This window comes from Phyllobates terribilis, unplaced genomic scaffold (assembly GCF_046119375.1).
Source record: "Phyllobates terribilis strain yellow unplaced genomic scaffold, ASM4611937v1 Scaffold_360__1_contigs__length_1932075, whole genome shotgun sequence".
In the NCBI taxonomy this organism is placed as follows: Eukaryota; Metazoa; Chordata; class Amphibia; order Anura; family Dendrobatidae; genus Phyllobates; species Phyllobates terribilis.
Window position 1 is genome coordinate 1423353 of NW_027363120.1, and position 19322 is coordinate 1442674.

General features: G+C 43.6%; 1 pseudogene; it reads right to left on the reverse strand.

The window, feature by feature from the left end:
- LOC141222279 (dynein axonemal heavy chain 12-like) overlaps positions 1 to 19322 on the reverse strand; it is a 186554-nt pseudogene that overhangs the window by 5979 nt on the left and 161253 nt on the right.

Here is a 19322-nt window from a genome sequence, read left to right on the forward strand (position 1 = left end):
CTGTGGCCGCTGGACGGGACCCCTGAGAGCCGCCTCTTAGCTGCCGGCATCCCCGACTCCTCTTCTGATTATATGGCCTGGTGTACATCATGCTGCAACCATAACGTCATGCCAGGCCGGCTAATCTGAAGAAGAGCCGGGGTGCAGGAAGAAATAAGATGGCTCTCAGGGGTCTCATTCAGTGCCCACCACTGACCTGATGTCACGCACAGTGTAGGAAAGACAAAGTGCGACACAAAGGGATGAGGGGAAGGGAGCCCAGACACTAGGGAAAGGGGGAAATGGAGACCTCCTAGGCTGATCTGCAATCACCCTGTCTCCCCTACCCACTCTATATTGGTTCCTCACCAATTGCCGCACAGGAACCTATCCCTGTATTTCCTTAGCGCTTGGCCCTGGATAGGGAAGGGGGGGTGAGCACTAGTCGATCCCCACTGACAACTAAAGACAGCAAGGGGAGACAGACACAGGGGAAGTAGCTTAGCTTGAGTCGACTTCAGAGAGATGGCACACACATCCTCTTAGCACCAGAGAGGAAGTAAGAACTGCACTTGCTCCAAGCCTTCACAAGGGGACATGTGAATATCACTGGCACCTCTGTGTAGCAACCAGGAAGTATTTAAACACCCAGGCCTGATTGTCAATTAGAGCAGGAGGGAGGTAGCCGCTGGTTCCTACAGTGAGACTGTTAAGAAGATGTCTGTAATGCCAAACGAAGGGATCTCCTGCAACCAACTGCAGCACGACTGTCTGTCACATCTGACGCACCCATGACACCTGGCCATTGAATCAGGCTCCTGCAAATCGATTCATTCATCTAAAAAAAAAATGTCTCCATAACCTACAACTAAACTAGCGATAAATCACTAACATGTTTTAACCATTTGTTTTCTACATCAGATCATCTTGCATTGGAGGTATAAGTGAGCCCCCTTACCTCTGGTGCCCCTGTGCTGCTGCCCAGGTTGCACTAATGGGACCGGACGATGAGTGACAAGGTCATGTAACCCAATTCCAAAGCAGTGGATCAGGATCGGGTGAATTCAATGGGATTGGTCTACCATCTACTGTGTATGGGGGCCTCATGACAGATTATGTTGGGGGACATAAAAATCGGGCGGTTGGAATTTAATCACCCGATCCTTACTTTCTGACCCTGAAATTAGCAGCTGCCATAAGATTCTGGCAGCGACTCTGTCATAGAGAAAACAGGAGCGAGCATTCCTGAATATGGGGGAGCCGGGAAAGATAACGGTCATCCAAATGATAGCTGGCCAGCTATATAGGAGCTATCACTTGCCATTAATATGCGATTTTATTACCTGGTGTACATGCCGGTGTTCTCCTGAATCCAGTGTTGTTTTTCTTTTGCTCCTGCGCCTCTCCATTCCTGAGATATAGCCTCTTTATAGAAATCTAGTTCATAATTTTTAATAGCCAAGTGGGTGTGGTCATCAAGTCCTCTCTGTGGGAGTCTTCAGGAAGGCCTTGCCCAGTTGGCTTAAAGGGCTAGAGGAGAGTGACAGATGTCAGGAACGGAGAGGAGCAGGAAGAAAAGAAAAACAATGCCGGAGTCAGGAGAACAGCGGCATTTACATATTTATGGCGAGGGACAAGTCCTCTTTAAGTCTTGGAAAACCCCTTTAAGACACTATTATATTTTAATACCTTATAGTCGGCTTTCGGAAGTTGAATGCCAGGGAACAGGTCGCTGGTAATCCCATTGAACAGAGGAATATCAGGAGACAAAGATTTGGGTTCGTTTACATCCTTAATTGACCGCAAGAGCTAAATAGAATGAAAAAGGATTAAATGATAAAATAATTCATATACAATATGACATGAAACAATATTAAAAGTGAGGAACCCCATTACAAAGGAGCAGTCAGTTCTTGTGGTATGTCTGTATTAGTAAAGAATAGTATTCTCCAAAAAATAAGTATGAAACCTCTTTTCCTAAAACTCTACATTGTATCGTCCCTCTGTTATACCTCCTGGAAATGTATGTGTAAATGATATATAATGTATATATAATCTATATAGGGGACAACCCTATACAATCTGACTGTGCCCAAACAGTGGTGACATTGTCAGACTGTGTAGGGGACTCGTTATTGACAGATTTCAATTAATTCCTACATTTCCAGGAATGATAAAAGAGGAATGGAACACTGCTGAGTTGCACTAAAATATGCTGCAGAATTGTTTTTCCATAGGGAATACATGTGGCCTCTGTGTTGCACTGTTAATTGCCGGCTGCAGAATGAGTTAAGTGAGATACTGTCAGTGAACTCGTTTTTGCTGGCTGACGGGGAGTTTGTAAATGTTTTATCTGTCTTTTTCTGAGCTCCTCTCAGTTTATTTATGACCACAGACCTTATCAAAATTGAATGTGCAGGGAATCAAAAAGCCGGTGAAAGCCAAGCGATGCAACGTTTTTAATAAAACCCAATTGTTAAAATGATTTTTAGCCTAAAACACATGCGATTAAGTTAAAAATCAAAACTGTCCCATAAGATGAACAAGCTACGTGTTTAACAACTATAGTTTTGACATTTTTGCACAGATGAGATCTAACAAGCCAGGAACAGTAATGTGCAGAAATTATTTGCAAGTCTCTGTCTGCTACTATAAAATCATACATCTTTAATTTTTGTGATCCAAATGCTTCTCGGTAAGATGGTAATGCTATCCTATACGAGATGTAAAGCGACCAACAGTTCAGAACTTACAAGAATCTCTTCATTTTCATGGGGGAATTTCAGCTTCAGATTGCCAGCAGCGGTCAGCACAGCCTTTACTGCACGCATCCCATAATCATAATGGAACTGGGACGAGAGCAGCTCCGAGCACAGCCGGTAAGTCATTACCATCTTCACCGAGAGAGGTTTAGCGTGCAGAAAACCGTAAGAATAAAGGCAGATCTCCGCAATCAGAGCATAGTTGGGGACCATCATTGCTACAGTCCGGAAAAGAACCTGAAATGCGCAAACCAGATGGGTCAGTCAACAAATGAAACTAAATTACTGTAAACTAGGCATAGAGCCGGGGAACCCATTATATCCATTTACACTATCCTCCACCCCAGACCTAAAAGTGATGTGTCTATTCCACATCAGAAGAAATCAGTCAAAGTGTAGTTAAAGGGGTATTCCCATGTCCAAGATCCTGTCCCAATATGTAATAGGTATAATAATAATAATGTTTGCAAATATCTCCAATTAGAAATGTAGTATAGTTATTCTGATTAGCTATGTTTCTTACCCCATGTCCAGGACATTGCAGTAGCTTAGGTATCCATGGTTACGACCACTCATAGTAACAGTTAGTTACTTGCTAGTGGTTGTAACCATGGATACCTAAACTACTGCTATGCCCTGCACATGGGTTAAGCGACATAGCTAATCAGAAGAACTATACTATATTTCCAATTGGAGGTATTTGCTATTAATATTATTATTACACCTATTACATATTGGGATAGAATCTTGGAGATGGGAATACTCCTTTAACACTTTCCAAATCTCTCTCCACACCTCTACTGTGTCCATTTTGGAAAATAGGAGAATGGGACATCAATATTAAGGAGCTTGCAGAAATGAGGGCATCAGGTGTTGTGATTATACATAGGAAATGTACAATCTCATATAGATTTCGGGGAGAATAATCCCTTTTATGAAATCTTATGTTTCTTTTGTAAACCTAGTATTTACTTGAAAGTTTGTGAACCCCTCAAAAATTTCTATATTACTGCATAAATTTGACTTCAAGCTACATCAGTCTGTGAGGTCACAAAGGAACTCAAGGTAACCTCTAAGCAACTAAAGGCCTCTCCTCACATTAGCTAATGTAATTGTTCATGAGTCCACCATCAGAAGGACAATGAACAACAATGGCGAGCATGGCAGGATTGCAAGGAGAAAGGCAATGCGATTTAAAATGCCACTGCTAAAACTCACCTGGGCACATCAATAGGTAACTGGAATAATGCTTTGTGGAAGGATGAGGCCAAGATAGAGATTTTAAGTGAGAAGCTATATGTTTGCAGAAAGAAAATACTGCATTACAGCATAAGAACCTCCTATCATCTATGAAACACAAAGATGGTAATCGTAACATGCTTTGGGCCTGTTTTGCTGCACTTGGCCAAGGACGGCTGCCATCATTGATGGAACAATGAATTCTAAAATCTATCAGCAAATGCTAAAGGAAAATATCAGGATATCAGTTCATGTACTGAATCTCAAGAAAACGTGGGTCATGCAGCAAGACAATGGCCCAAAGACACAAGTCGTTCTACAAAAGAATGGTTGAATAAACAAAGTTTTGGAATGGCCGAGTCATAGTCCTGAGCTGAATCCTATAGAAATGTTGTGGAAGGGCCCGATGCAAGGCACTGGGACTCTTTACCAGCTCAGAACGTCCCACGTAGCCAGGATTCATGGTAATGGCTACGAAGCAATTTGGGTTAAGCTTCAGTTCTGTTCCTTCGAAGATGAACATGTCCATCTTCATCTGGATGGCTCTCTGGATGCGGAGAATCTGTTGGGCCACCACGGACAACACCTCCAGCTCAATACGGTTAAACTCATCAAAACACGCCCATGCTCCCGATGAGGCCAGCCCTTGGAAAAACAAAAAAAAAGTATATACAGTACAGACCAAAAGTTTGGACACACCTCATTTAAAGATTTTCTGTATTTTCATGACTATGAAAATTGTACATTCACACTGAAGCCATCAAACTATGAATTAACACATGTGGAATTATATACTTAACAAAAAAGTGTGAAACAACTGAAAATATGTCTTATATTCTAGGTTCTTCAAAGTAGCCACCTTTTGCTTTGATGACTGCTTTGCACACTCTTGGCATTCTCTTGATGAGCTTCAAGAGGTAGTCACCGGAAATGGTCTTCCAACAATCTTGACGGAGTTCCCAGAGATGCTTAGCACTTGTTGGCCCTTTTGCCTTCACTCTGCGGTCCAGCTCACCCCAAACTATCTCGATTTGGTTCAGGTCTGTTGACTGTGGAGGCCAGGTCATCTGGCGTAGCACCCCATCACACTCCCTCTTGGTCAAATAGCCCTTACACAGCACGGAGGTGTGTTTGGGGTCATTGTCCTTTTGAAAAATAAATGATGGTCCAACTAAACGCAAACCGGATGGAATAGCATGCCGCTGCAAGATGCTGTGGTAGCCATGCTGGTTCAGTATGCCTTCAATTTTGAATAAATCCCCAACAGTGTCACCAGCAAAGCACCCCCACACCATCACACCTCCTCCTCCATGCTTCACGGTGGGAACCAGGCATGTAGAGTCCATCCGTTCACCTTTTCTGCGTCGCACAAAGACACGGTGGTTGGAACCAAAGATCTCAAATTTGGACTCATCAGACCAAAGCACAGATTTCCACTGGTCTAATGTCCATTCCTTGTGTTCTTTAGCCCAAACAAGTCTTGTCTGCTTGTTGCCTGTCCTTAGCAGTGGTTTCCTAGCAGCTATTTTACCATGAAGGCCTGCTGCACAAAGTCTCCTCTTAACAGTTGTTGTAGAGATGTGTCTGCTGCTAGAACTCTGTGTGGCATTGACCTGGTCTCTAATCTGAGCTGCTGTTAACCTGCGACTTTTAAGAACCAAGAATATAAGACATATTTTCTGTTGTTTCACACTTTTTTGTTAAGTATATAATTCCACATGTGTTAATTCATAGTTTGATGCCTTCAGTGCGAATGTACAATTTTCATAGTTATGAAAATACAGAAAAAAATTTAAATGAGAAGGTGTGTCCAAACTTTTGGTCTGTACTATATAATCAAAAGATGTCAGCAGAATATCGGTTGGAGTCAGTTTATTATCTGCAATGGAGCAGCTTAACATTGTATGTACCTTTGACATTGCTATGTAGTCCAAACCATCAGAGCAGTTAAAGACCACACACTGCACGGCCAGCGCCTTGGCCAAATCTTTGGTGGTCTCAGTTTTTCCTGTGCCGGCCGGACCTTCTGGAGCTCCACCAAGATTTAGATAAAAAGCACCGATCTACCAATGAAACATGGAAGAACTGGTATGAAATATCAATAAACTTTCTAATAAGTTTCATGCATCATACAAAAGTCAAAAAGATTTCTGAGCATAACCCATCACATCATAGCAGAGTCCGCTAGCATCTGTCAGTGAGCGGAGTGATGACCAGGCGTGGGGAGTTGCCCAGGTACTCATAGGTGGACTTCACATTGCAGGTGATGATTCGCACTCTCGCATTCTCATTCTCCCAGTAATAGCGGAGTTGGGCAAGCCACTGGAAGTCTGTTTCATGAGAAACTCCTGAGCAATGTAGGAAAAGATAGTCAACCTCTAAGACACTGCAGAATCACAAGGGAGAGTTTCTAAAGGGAAGGCAAATGCACATACATTATAGGACAAAACGCCTAGTCACCGAATTCTGCTTTTTTCATTTAGTCCCATTGCCCACGGTGTATAACATCCGGACTCTCAGCCCCCAGTTTATAAAATCCGGCCTCTCGCCTCCCCCGGTGTATAACATCCGCCCCTCGCCCCCCCGCCAGTGTATAAAATACATCCCCTCAACCCCACTGTATAACATCCAGCCCTCGGACATGTATAACATCTAGCCCCTCGTACCCCTAGGGTATAACATCTGGCCCCTCGGCCTTGTATAACATTAAGAATCTCGCCCCCCACCAGTGTATAACATCAATCCCCACGCCCCCCGGTGTATAACATCCGCCCTCCCATGCTGTGTGCTGTTACTAACATATGACAGAACGGCTGGTGGTGCAGAGCTCTCTGATACCAGCGTGGTCCTGTAATAGGAGCCACCAGGGTAACAAGTCTGGATATTAAATTTCTTCCCTCCTAAATCTTCCCCCATCACATGTGAGTGATATTATTAAGGAGTAGAAGGAACTGCAGCAACTCAGGAGACCCCGGAACATTACAGAGCAGGGTCACTGAGTGCTGAGGAGCAGAGGGCAGAACGCTTTCCTGACTCCATTGGTAACAACATCACCACAAACACTGCGCCCCCGCCAGGAGCTTTATGGCCGAGCAGCTGCATGCAGCCTTACATCACCAAGCACGATGCCGAGCGTCGGATGGAGTGGTGTGAAGCCGCCACCACAGGACTCTGGAGGAGACCTGTTCTGTGCAGTGACGGATCACACTTCTCTATCTGGCATCTGATGGACGAGTCTGGATTTGGTGAATGCCAGGAGAACGTTACCCTATTAACTGCATTGTGCCCGCTGTACAGTTTGCTGGTGGGGGTATGGCCTTGTTTTTAGGGGTTGGTCTAGGCCCCTTAGCTCCAGTGAAAAGATATCTTAATGCTTCAGCACAAGACATTTTAAACAATTGTAGCTTCCAACCCTAAGGGAATAGAAGAGCAGAACTGTTTCACACACGTTCTCAACCTCAACCCCACTAAACACCTTTAGGATGATTAATTAGAACAAATACTGCACAATGGCAGCATAAATATGTCACCGCAACATAGGGAAGAACAATGTCAGTCACACATCAATTACATTGCCATATGTCTGCTCAGGCTTAGAATGGCTGACCATTCAGAGAATTACATAATACCTACAAAGAAACCGAACAAAAGGTCATTAAAGGAATTGACATAAAAACCCTTTATTAGTACATCCATGGTTATGGAAGGACACTGCACAGAGGAGGGCACACACACCATTGATAGAAAATATTACACACCGCACCTAGGCCATCCAAACCACTGACTATAAAGAATATCAATTGTGGCAATGAGTCATATACAGGGGACGCCGACACCTACAGATGCCAAAACATTCCTATATAGTGACCACCATCTCAATATGCAGAAATGACTACTGCCCCATAGACGTCATTGTAAGTACACCCCAAGATTGCTTTACTGTGACAAGATCAATTGTGTCCTATGAAAACTCAAAGAAAAGAGGGGGGACTATAACATAGATATGGAAAGAACATAGGAATGGGGTGAAATGTATGAAGGTGCTCGGCATATTGAGCTGTGATATCTGTAGAGGGACGGACTCCATATTAACATCCTGTATATGGATTTAGAATAGGAGGCCATAAAAGCCCCTGTAGGTGTAATGTGGAGGGGGCACAATACCTTTCTCCATGTAGTGTATAATAAATAGAACATGGTATTGGAAAGTTTGGTGCCAGCCATGATGTTTGCACAAACCTGTTTGGATCATTTCCATGCCCACGTCACGAGCGTGCCCCTCTATGGTGACGAGAGCCCCCAATGTGCTGCGAGTCTGCTGGGACAATTTGCCTCCTCGCACAAGCTCCACAATATCATTTAGCTGGAGCTGCAGATTATCATAGGAGTTTTTCAGGCCCTACAAGAAGGATGTAACGGTGAAATCATCTGCAGAAACATTCATAGAACATACATATTGCAAGGGGGCTGAAATCTATACAGATTATAAGCTGCAGACTAGATTGAGAACTCCACAATATGCAGGCACTTTTTAATGTACACAACAATTTTACAACATATCTTTATAGAAGTTGGAGATCTGGATTGAACCCAGAGCTCCAAATACCCAGATGTACCTCTATAAAACCCTGCCACAAACAGCATGGAAAACTCAATGCAGATGGATTCATTTTATGCTGGTATTATGGGAAATCCCATACAATGTCTTCCCTTATTGGTAGATATGACGCGAGTAGAGATGAGCGAATGGATTTGCAGGACTCTGGTCCAACAGTCGGGTCAGTATTCCACGGCCGCAGGACCGGAGCTCCATGAAACAGCATCTCCGGCTCCTCTTTTGATGTCGATGTCATAGTTGTGGTGTGAGGCACAAATGACATCACGCCTGGCCGGCTAATCAAAAGAGGAGCCAGGGATGCCGGCATGTAAGAGGCGGTTAGCAAGGCTCCCATCCAACAGCCGCAGACTACTAACCTGCTCTCTTAGACCAAGGTCCTGCAAATTTAGTTGCTCATCTCTAGACAAGATGCATGAATCAATGCAAAATCCCAACTATCAAATACTATGGAGCCTTTTGGGTACCTTCAAGATATTGAGCCGCTGAACAACTGCAACCCCCAGGAGAAGACCCCTGGGCAAGAACAGTACATGGGCTCTTTGCAGTCTAATAACATACTGTGAAAGAAGCTACTTGCATCTTTTGATGTGAATGTGGGTCCCCTTACCTCTGTTGCACCAATGGTATATCCGCCCCTGGAAACTCCTATAAGCTGCGTCCCTGGATATGACAATCTATTAGCAGGAGAACACATGAAGTCTGTCTATGAATGTATATATATGTATTTCTCCCAGAAAATTATTACAATTACACATGTTTTGTTGTTCACATGTTCATTTAATTTGTGTGTATTGGAACACAAAAAGAAGATATTGGTCAACAATTTTGGTTCTCAAGTCCTCAGACAGTTCTCTTTTCCTCTTTCTGTTCTCCCTACTTAGTGTGGCACGTAACAACGCAAAGATTGAGTCAACTTTTCCCCTTTGTATCGGGTTTCAGGTGTGATTTTCATATTGCCCACACCTTTTACTTGCCACAGGTGAGTTTGAACGAGCATCACATGCTTGAAACAAAATTGTTTACCCACAATTTTGGAAAGATGCCAACAATTTTGTCTGGCCCATTTTTGGGGTTTTGTGTGAAATTATATCCAATTTGCCTTTTTTTCTCTGTTTTTTTTGTGTTGTTCCAATACACACAAAGGAAATAAACATGTGTATAACAAAAAATACACATGCAATTGCAATAATTTTATGGAAAATACTTCAAGGGTGCCAACACTTCCGGCCATGACTGTTTCTAGTGAAGCAATCTTGATCAGTAAAGGAGCTTATGCCGTACCTCTGGGCCACTGCCGATAGCTTCATGCACTTCACTTGTCCAGAACATCTGAGACACACAGAGCACGACCTGTCCCGGCCATTCCCTCACCCAGTCTTTTCTTGCAGTCTCAGGGTATGCCTTTTAAAAAACAAAGTTAAATTACGTTGACAGAAGCATTTAAGAGAGGGACAACCTTACTAGTATTATCCAGCAAATTCATTTCTACCGATTGCAGGTAGAAGATCTGCTACCTGGCTCTATAGCAAGAGATACATCATCCACAAATCATTCACTGCCGCCAAATAATCTTATACAAATATAAAAGTACTAGATTAGTTCCAATTAATGCTTTTGGTCTGTAGGTAGATCCGTACCATTCGTGACCGAGCAATAACATCATGCATGCTCCTTAACATGACATCTTCCCCTTGGATGAGCCACTTCTCCACGGCCCCCCGAGCCTCGGAGGTGGAGATGGTCTGGATGAGCTCTACGCGTTCCCCCTCGGTGCTGTACATGGCTTTGATGTCCAGGTTAGGAAGGAACTCCAGCTTTGCGATGCCTTCAAAGCCCTTCTTTAGATGTGGTTGGACCCGCAGAGGATCTTTAGTCTCAGAGAGAATTTCTAGCATTTCATCGTTGGACAGGAAGAAAAAGCTAAAGCGAAAATGCACAATATGATAAAAATGTCATTAAAGTATTGGGTCAGGCGCCATTTGTATTAGTGTCTATGTGAGAAAATAGAAAAGCAAAGCTTTAAAGTAAAGATTCAGTCCCCATACACATTGGATTAAAATAGTTTAAACCTGACGATTGCAGCAGGACCGGCCTACCCACTGATGTGTATGGGGGTCTCCTGACTCTCCCCCGATAGAGGATGTCAGGGCCAGAAGGATCGGGCAGATGGGATTTCAATACCCGGTCTTTTGGTTCTCAGGGGAGATAACCCGCTGCCGGAGGTGTCCAGTACCGACTTTCTCCTCTCTCCCCATTAAAAACACATGACTGTTCAGCAGAATATGTGGGAGTCAGGAGAAATAGCCAAATAACCATTCAGACCACGGGTATCTCATATCTCATGCGTATGGCTAGCTTAAAGGGGCTATCCAGCTTTGGGAACTTTTTTTTCTTAACTGAAATGGGTATTCCCATCTCCAGGATTCTACCCCAATATGTAATAGGCATAATAATAATAATATTAGCAAATAGCTCCAATTAGAAGTGTAGTACAGTTCTTCTGATTTGCTTTGTCGCTTACCCCATGTGCAGTGCATTGCAGTAGCTTAGGTTACGACCACTAGCAAATAACTGTCACTATATGAGTGGTCGTAACCATGGATACCGAAGCTACTGCAATGCCCTGCACATGGGGAAAGCGACATAGCGAATCAGAAGAACTATACTACATTTCTAACTGGAGGTATTTGCTAATATTATTATTATTACTACGCCTACTACATATTGGGATAGGATCTTGGAGATGGGAATACCCATTTATTTGCGAGTATTTGCGACAATTCAGTTTCATTAAAAATGTTGCACCGTTAGGCTTTTTGTTTCCTGCACATTCAGCTTTGATGTGATCTGTGGTCATAAATCGGCTAAGAGGAGCTGAAAAAAGACAGATTACAAATAAGTCCAATAGCCAGCGCAACACAGAGCCAATAGAAGGCAAACAGTGCAAAATTATTAATGAAATCCAATTACAAAAATGATTTCAATGCGTTTAAATAAGAAAAAAAAATTTCTTTAAGTAGTATATAGAATCATTGCAACAAGTGAAAGGACTATACCGTGGGAAAAAAGCCTCTTCTTCTCCAGATAGGCATTCAGCCCTTTCATGATTTTATCCAGAAGCACATTGCTGTCCTGAAGTTTTTCCAGAAGTCCGGTCAGAGAAGTGGCGCTTAAAACCTAAAACAAAGTAGATAGCCCATAAGTAAGATTCCATTATATAGTTATAGAGACTGAAAAAAGGTCACATTCATTGACTATTGTGCCAATAGTTCATATTGAAAAAAAAATGAGAACCTATTTGGATAGAAAATAGAAGATGCGGGAGGCTGGAGTCCAGGCAGTGCGGAGCCCCATAACCCGGAATCCTTGTGATGGAAGCATCAGGACACGGACTCTTGGAAAACATCAATCCTGGATGCAAGATGACCGTGCTTTCTTGTATCAGTCCACCATGAAGCATCCATTTACCTTCGGGTCTTTAACGCAATGTTTCATGATCTCTCTCCAGTTTCTGTCCACAGTCTGGAATAAGCGTCCTTCTTCAGGCTTTGCTGCATGATGTCCTCAGAAGAGAATATGGGGTCTAGATAAAGCCACTGGGCCTGCACCTTCAGCCATTCATCAATGGTTTCCTGGATCCTTATCAGTCGTTCCTCCCATTGCTTAAAGGAGGAGAGCAAAAAGTTAATTACACATAAAATGAAATTGATAGAAAAAAAATCCTATCATTTTAGAAGATAAATTTTCAATGGATATGAATTCTGAATTGTTGGACATTTGTAGGGAAAGTTTGGTGAGACTCCTTGATACCATCCCCTTTACATGTAAGCTGGAGCCGCATGTAACTTTAGCCTCGGAGATCCTAATGAAACCTTATCTTCTGCTAATAAGCAAGTGAATATTTTATACCTTGATTTCTTTCTCATAGGGCTTGATGAAAGGCGATCCCCTCATTGTCTGAGTCTTCACAATTTGGTCATCCAGAGTGGTTTGGATTTCATCCACTGCTGATAGAATAGAAACGCCAGATTCTCGATAGGGACTGGTATTAAAGGATATGGAGTCCCACATTTCTTCCATGGTATGCATCGCCTTCTACAGGGAAAACTCCTAATAAGAAAACACAGAAACTTTTCACTAGTAGCAGATTCCTCTTTGTTCCGACATTTGCCAACAGGGGATAGCGAGACGGCCTTCATTCACATTAGATTGTTGGCTGATCAAGTTGACTTTTAGGTTGAGCTTTAGGTTGGTCATTAAGGATACCCAACAGCTATCTATTCCACCCCATCTCTCAAAATATACATGCATGCCTATCTGACCTCAGCGTGCATATGTCCTGTACATGAAGAGGAGAGTAAGCAGATGTCAGTCTCAGCTAACTGGACTATTTGCCAAACAGACAGTTGAAATTCAAGTTATCACCTCCACATTTGTGATCGTCATTCCCCCATCTCAACCCCATGCACATTGGATGGTTAGTTCTGTCAAAAATGTAGGTTCGGCCAATATATCTAAAGTAAGTGGGTAAGTGACCAGTTTCATACTGTAAAAAAAGTTGATCTGGTCGCACTATTGAGATAGCAACTGGTGAAACTGCTACACTCTTGAGAAATCCACTGGTGAAACTGTCATACTCTTGAGAAATCCACTGGTGAAACTGTTATACCCTTGAGATAGCCACTGGTGAAACTTTTATACCCTTGAGATAGCCACAGGTGAAACTGTTATACCCTTGAGAGAGCCACTGGCGAAACTGTCACACTCGAGATGGCCACTGGCAAAACTGTTACACTCTTAAGATAGCTACTGGCGAAACTGTCACACTCTTAAGATAGCCACTGGCGAAACTGTCACACTCTTGAGATAGCCACTGGCAAAAAATCCACTGGTGAAACTGTTATACCCTTGAGATAGCCACTGGTGAAACTGTCACACTCTTGAGATAGCCACTGGCAAAACTGTCACACTCTTGAGATAGCCGGTGGCAAAACTGCCACATTCTTGAGATAGCCACTGGCGAAACTGCCACACTCTTCAGATAGCCACTGGCGAAACTGCCACACTCTTGAGATAGCCACTGTTTAAACCATCACACTCTTGAGATAGCCACTGGCAAAACCGTCACACTCTTGAGATAGCCACTGGCAAAACCGTCACACTCTTGAGAATGCCACTGGTGAAACTGTCATACTCTTGAGAAAATCCACTGGTGAAACTGTTATACCCTTGAGATAGCCACTGGTGAAACTGTCACACTCTTGAGTCAGCCACTGGCAAAAAATCCACTGGTGAAACTGTTACACTCTTGAGATAGCCACTGGCAATACCGTCACACTCTTGAGATAGCCACTGGAGAAACTGTCACACTGTTCAGATAGCCACTGGCGAAACTGTAACACTCTTGAGATAGCCACTGGCGAAACTATCACACTCTTGAGATAGCCACTGTCGAAACCATCACACTCTTGAGATAGCCACTGGCAAAACTGTCACACTCTTGAGATAGCCACTGGCAAAACTGTCACACTTTTGAGATAGCCACTGGCAAAACTGTCACACTCTGGAGATAGCCACTGTCGAAACCATCACACTCTGGAGATAGCCACTGGCAAAACTGTCACACTCTTAAGATAGCCGCTGGAGAAACTGTCACACTCTTGAGATAGCCACTGGCGAATCTGTCACACTCTTGAGAAATCCACTGGTGAAACTGTCACACTCTTGAGATAGCCACTGTCGAAACCATCACACTCTTGAGATAGCCACTGGCAAAACTGTGACTCTTGAGATAGCCACTGGCGAAACTGCCACACTCTTGAGATAGCCACTGGCGAATCTGTCACACTCTTGAGAAATCCACTGGAGAAACTGTCACACTCTTAAGATAGCCACTGGAGAAACTGTGACACTCTTGAGATAGTCATTGGAGAAATTGTGACACTCTTGAGATAGCCACTGGAGAAACTGTGACACTCTTAAGATAGCCACTGGAGAAACTGTGACACTCTTGAGATAGCCACTGGCGAATCTGTCACACTCTTGAGAAATCCACTGGAGAAACTGTCACACTCTTAAAATAGCCACTGGAGAAACTGTCACACTCTTAAGATAGCCACTGGAGAAACTGTGACACTCTTGAGATAGCCACTGGAGAAATTGTGACACTCTTGAGATAGCCACTGGAGAAACTGTGACACTCTTAAGATAGCCACTGGAGAAACTGTGACACTCTTGAGATAGCCACTGGCGAATCTGTCACACTCTTGAGAAATCCACTGGAGAAACTGTCACACTCTTAAGATAGCCACTGGAGAAACTGTGACACTCTTGAGATAGCCACTGGCGAAACTGTAACACTCTTGAGATAGCCACAGGCGAAACTGTCACACTCTTGAGATAGCCACTGGCGAAACTGTAACACTCTTGAGATAGCCACAGGCGAAACTGTCACACTCTTGAGATAGCCACTGTCGAAATCATCACACTCTTAAGATAGCCACTGTCAAAACTGTCACACTCTTAAGATAGCCACTGGAGAAACTGTCACACTCTTGAGATAGCCACTGGCGAATCTGTCACACTCTTGAGAAATCCACTGGTGAAACTGTCACACTCTTGAGATAGCCACTGTCGAAACCATCACACTCTTGAGATAACCACTGGCAAAACTGTGACACTCTTGAGATAGCCACTGGCGAAACTGCCACACTCTTGAGATAGCCACTGGCGAATCTGTCACACTCTTGAGAAATCCACTGGAGAAACTGTCACACTCTTAAGATAGCCACTGGAGAAACTGTGACACTCTTGAGATAGCCACTGGCGAAACTGTAACACTCTTGAGATAGCCACAGGCGAAACTGTCACACTCTTGAAATAGCCACTGTCGAAACCATCACACTCTTAAGATAGCCACTGGAAAAACTGTCACACTCTTGAGATAGCGACTGTCGAAACCATCACACTCTTGAGGTAGCCACTGGCAAAACTGTGACACTCTTGAGATAGCCACTGTCGAAACCATCACACTTTTAAGATAGCCACTGGTGAAACTGTCACACTCTTGAGATAGCCACTGGCGAAACTGTCACACTCTTGAGATAGCCACTGGCGAATCTGCCCATTTGGTAGACAGCTATTTCTCCCAATACACATTCACACCCTGCTCGGCTGAGCATGCATGCTTAATTAAACAGCGAGATGGGAAAAAGTCCCTGACAAACAGTTTGCAGCAATTTATTCCTTGTGGGAACTAAATGTTCTGCTTTCTAAAATGTAAAAAGCTCCAGCACTTTCCCCTGACAGCTATCGGCTTTCTTTTAACTCAATTCTCCTTTAGTTTTTTTTCGGTTTTCCATTGTTTGTTATTCATTTCAATAACAGGATAGTATTCTCGACCACCGATACACATTTATTAGCCAGAGATGCTTACCTTACTAGCTGCCGCACTAATCTGTTCACACTGGTGTAAGTGCGGATCCAAGCTCAGCTCCAGAACCTTCCTCAGGCTGGTGCCAGAATTCGGAGTGAGCTCAGAGCCAACTATCTCAGACATCTGGAGCCAATGTTGGGTTCTGATTCCTGGGTTGCAAAGGATGTTCACCAGAGGGATATATTCCTGAAAAGGAGTCAATCATAATCAGTGTCCCGGGATTACGGCTACAAAAATGAATTAAAGGGTTATTCCCATCTTCATAGATATTGTAAAAACCTGCACTTTTGCAATTTACGGCTTCTTGACATTTGCAGCCGTTCTTGAGATATTAACACTTTTCTTTTGTTTAGAGATCGTTGCCTAGGAGACCGACCACCGCTGCTGTCTCGATAGTAACCACTGTGCTGAAGTTGGCTGGGATTGGGAGGTAACAGCGCGCTCCAGCAAACCGGGCCCAGATTACTGATATATCCATTATTTGATGCATCTACCTTAAAAGCCTTGATTTGCTCGGTGATGGCAGAACACATGAGAACTATGCGGCTTTCCTTCTTTTCCTCGTCCACCGAATCCTTATCTTCAGACAGTGTCCGGTGTTGAGCCGCCTTTTTCTTCTCCTCTTCTAACGTCTTCTGCTTCTGCTGAAATAGTTTCATCATCTTGTAGACCTCTTGGAAGAATTCGTCCACCTCGGCTTCCATGCTTTCTACGTTCAGGTCAAGGAAAGCGCCGTCGATCCACCTGGAAGCGTGAGATTTTTCAAGACATATTTTGATAAATTTCATGTTTTTAGCTCATCTATTACTGTTTATTCTGCTTTTTTTCTCTTCTACATCTATGGCTATGGTTGTCCCATAAATAATCTTTAATCACCTATCCACAAGGTTGTTGATAAATATCTGATCACTGGGAGTCCGACTGCTGCAGCCCCCAGCAGTTTTGAAAGCGGTGGTCCTAGATACAGCTTTGTGAATGAAGCATGTGTGCATCTATGGGAGTGATGGTTACGCATGCGCATTACTGCTCCCATGAATGGAGCACTGGCTACGCATGCGCACTATCACTCCATTCACACAGTGGACTTAGGAACCTCTGTCCTCAGGATTACTGGAGGACCCTGTGGTTAGAGCACCCCTACCGATCATACATTTATCTCCTATTTTGCAGAAGGGATTGTCCGGCCTTGGGTTACAAGTCTACAGTCTATGTAACTGCGGACTTGTAAATTCTCACATTGCACCCACTGCGAGGATTTTCCGGTGCCGGGAACGGGCTGTTATGTGACCACAAGTATGTGATTTGCATACTTCTGACCACATTCCGACTAGACGTGTCTGGCTCCACTCAATATGCTTGCATTGAGCAAGGCCGGATATGTCTAGTTGGGATGTGACCGTATGTATGCAAATCACATACTTGCTGTCACACGCCTGTGCTCCCGATGCAGTGGAATCCTTATAACGCGCACAGTACACATGCTGTGAGGATTCACATGTCTGCAGTCACATGGAGTGACTGCAGACTTGTGCCCCAAGGCCGGACAGCCCTTTAATAACACATAATCCCCTTGTAATATATGCAAGACTTTTGGAGCTTGGTTATTTCCAGGACCGAAGAACAGTGATGGGGACAGAACGATTGGTTATTAGATATACTTTGTCCCTATAACGTTACAAGGGACAAAGTGCTGTAGATAAAGATGATTTTTGCTGCCATAAATGATTCGTTCCCGACGAATTAGTGTTTTGCTTGTTTATCGGGTGATTACTGGCACATTTACACAGGCTGATAATTGGGAATGATCATCAGCTTGTTTAAATGCGCCATTTACTCTCCACTACAGATCACGTATGGTGTTAATAAATAACGGTATGCCAAGAGTTAACTCAGAATTCCCCAATGGGGTGCACATACTTTTTTTCAGTTTTTTGCCATTTGTAAATCAGTGCAAAAAGTTTCTGGTAAGGTTCGATGTTGACTTTGAAGAATCCAGCTGAGGGTATGTTGTAAGGTCCCATTTATACAGTGCTTCTTCTTTGTTAATATAAGCCAACGCCTCCTCTGCATCTGCTATTCGCTTCTGTACAGTCCTCACATCTGTCACTTACTGAAACCAGGCACAATAAACACAGATAAGTAAAGGGTTAACCGGACTGCCTCCATTAAAGAAAATGAGTTAGACGCAACGCATTTCAGGCCTATTGGAACAACGCGTTTCAGGCCTATTGGACGCAATGCATTTCAGGCCTATTGGACGCAACGCGTTTCAGGCCTATTGGACTCAAATCGTTTCAGGCCTATTGGACGCAACACGTTTCAGGCCTATTGGACGCAATGCGTTTCAGGCCTATTGGACGCAATGCGTTTCAGGCCTATTGGACGCAACGCGTTTCAGGCCTAGTGGACGCTTTCATACGTCAGTGCTCAGGTGTGACGACTGCCTCTGACCTGCCTTTGCTTGACTGCACTTCAGGTTAAGCACTAGGGACTGCCTCTATAAAGACTGTTCTGGCTGATAATGGTGGTCAGTCGGGTTTATGTTTTTTTCATAGGTTTTTTTTGTATAGCAAAAATAATGCTGCAGTCAAGGGCGTAACTACAGTGCGTGCAGGGGGTTGCAATTGCATCTGGAGCTAAGGGGGGCCCAAAAGGTCTCTTTGACTCATATGAGAAGATCACTACTATTAAAGACCTGCAATAGTTGGGGGCCCTAATGGAGATTTTGCATTGAAGCTTCAGGTTACACTATTGGCTGTAGTCTCAATATTCTTGATTCTTGCCTTTAAAAAGGGATAGAACCCCCCCCCCCAAAAAAAAAACCAACAACATAAAAAAGGCCTAATGCAACTCCAAACCAGAGTTAGGGAGCATTTTATAACTACTTCCCAGGAACGCTCGTTTAAGGATAATTGTGCAGTATAAATAGGCTGCCAATCACCGACGAATGGCCAAACGCTTGTTCGTCGGGTGAAATGATCTTTTGTGTTGCACAAAAAAATTATCATTCACGACAACAATGATGCGTTTTGGGGTAAAAAGGATCTGTACAAATATGAAAAGAGTCTTAAAGTAATGAAAATAAGAAGAGGGAAAACTATAACACAGCCTGTGAGTATCATACCTGCTGCATCATATCCAGCTCAGAGCACTCTGCAAATTCTTCCATCCGACGCAAAAGTTTCTCCAGTTCCAGCACAAGCTTCTCTCTTTTCCCCAGAAGCTCGCCCTCTCCTTTACGCTTGGCGTTTTCAATCAGCTTTTAGAAAGGAACAGTTATCAAAAAATG